The following is a 2,272-nucleotide window of genomic DNA, read 5'->3' on the forward strand; positions in this document are numbered from 1 at the left end:
AATAGCAAAGATATCCCATGTCACGTGGCACTTGCCCGCGTACGCGGACTTGAAAAATTACCTCTCGTGTACGAATGCACACGCCGCGTACGCAGGACGTCTGGACAAAACAAAACCGTCCGCGTCGCATGTGTTTGTCGCGTACGTATTCTCCTCAAATTTTGTAAAAAGCTATTAAGTTCTGTAGAAAATACTTTTACACACCGAACTTTCAACGCGCATAATGTTTTGTTAAAAATCATTCTTAGTTCGTTCTTTAAACGACGTAATCTTCATGGATCCAATTTTCATTTAACATAAGTTTGGAAAAGTTTTAGGGTTGGAAGCTGAGTTATGGCGCGCCGAAATTCGATCAAAAATCAATTTTTCTCAAAAATTACAAACCTATATTTTTACTAAGTTTTCAATTCAAAACCAATATATCAAGCTTCTAAACAGCACCAAAACAAGCTAAACCATATCTCAATCCTTCTCATTCACTCCATGGCACACCAATATACAATTTCATTAAGTTCAACCCCATAATTCATGTCCAATACCACTTTATGCTCAATCATCAATGTATCATTGTTATTTCTCAAAATCACCATTTCATCAAACATCAACCACATTTGCATCAATTACTAACCATCACATATTAGCATAATCCAACCTATCCTATGGTCGTCTAGCATATATTTTCACATGACATTACATATTATCTACGAGAAATCAAGATCATACCTTAGTCGATTCCTCCCTAGTGACAAAATACCCCAAAAGTCCTCAATTCACAAGCTCCAAGCCTCCAACACAAGGATTTCCAGCATCCAACGCCCAACTCAATATTCCAACTTCATCAATTTGGTTCCAAGTCACATGTATACAATCTAATACCAATAATATTATTCAAAATCAACATAGGGTTCATAACTATCATTAATTAACAAGAGTTAGTAATTTTTCACCTTATCAACGATCGTTTGAGACAAAATCTAGCGAATCTCCAAGGTTAATTCAGTCCTAAACCACCAAAATCACATAATTCCTCAAAATTAAACCCCTGATTTTTGAAATTATAAGGAGGAAGGTTGAGTAAAAAATAGTGAGGTATTTACCAAAATTTTTAGTAAATTTTATAGAACTCAACGCGATAGTCGCATGGCCGCAAATGGTGCGGTGATCAAATTCTTGGATTAAAAATTATGACCAATTGAATTTTGAGTGCAAGTTTAGTGTTTCTCCCCCTTTTTTCTTGAGTGTTTAGCGTGTTTCTCATTTTCCCTTGTGCTTGGGGCAAGAAGAGCTGATGCTCTTAGTTATTGGGTAAGTGAATTGGACTTTGGGTTTATTATAGGCTCAGTTTATTCGGTTCAGTCTATTTAACCTAATTTTAGATCAAAATATTTAAAATTAGTATTAAAATTTATATTTAATTATTTTTATTTCATTAAACTATAAAATTTAATTTTTTAATTTCTTTAAATAAAATTTTATTTATTAATTAAGTAATTACTAATTACCCAAAATTTACAATCTGCAATAAAAAATAGCAAAAGTGGCAACACTGGTTGTGTTGATGATAAAGCTAGTGACGGTAGTGATGTTAGGGTTGAAGGTGATGATGTTGAATTTGTGGGGTTTATTGGGGAAGATACTTGGAATGGTTGGGACACTCTCAATAATAGTAAGTAATCAATCAAATAAAAGGAACAAATAGAAAAAATTAAAGGTGGTTTAATTAGTCTTTATGTCTTTTCTTTTTTTTATTCAGAAGGGATAGTTTAAAATTTTTAAATAATTTTTTAAGATTTAGTTAGTGTTTGTTTGGATGAGCTTCTAAAAAAAGATCTTTTTTTGAGTTATCTTTTTTTAAAAGATCGATCTTATAGAGAAGTAAAAGTAATTTTATGTTTGGATATCTCATGTAAAAAGGTCTTTTTATCTATCAATTATGTTTGGGTATAACAATATAAAAGTACTTTTTTATTTATTTATTACATGAAAAACATCTTTTTTTAAGGAAAAAAGATCTTTTAAAAAAAGATGTAAATTATAGCTTCTCAAAAAAAATCTTTTTTTTATTTTACTAGTGCTTTTACTTTTACTACTAGAAATTTGCCAAACACGTTAAAAAGTAAAAAAAGATCTTTTTTCATTGAGAAAAGATCTTTTTTTAACAAAATAATAGCGCCCAAACATGCACTTAATTTTGTCTATTGAAAACTATTTTTTATGGATATAAGTTAGTTGTTTAATTTTTTATGGTTAAATTTGTAAATATCATAATCTT

Source organism: Arachis duranensis, chromosome 4, assembly GCF_000817695.3.
Source record: "Arachis duranensis cultivar V14167 chromosome 4, aradu.V14167.gnm2.J7QH, whole genome shotgun sequence".
NCBI lineage: Eukaryota > Viridiplantae > Streptophyta > Magnoliopsida > Fabales > Fabaceae > Arachis > Arachis duranensis.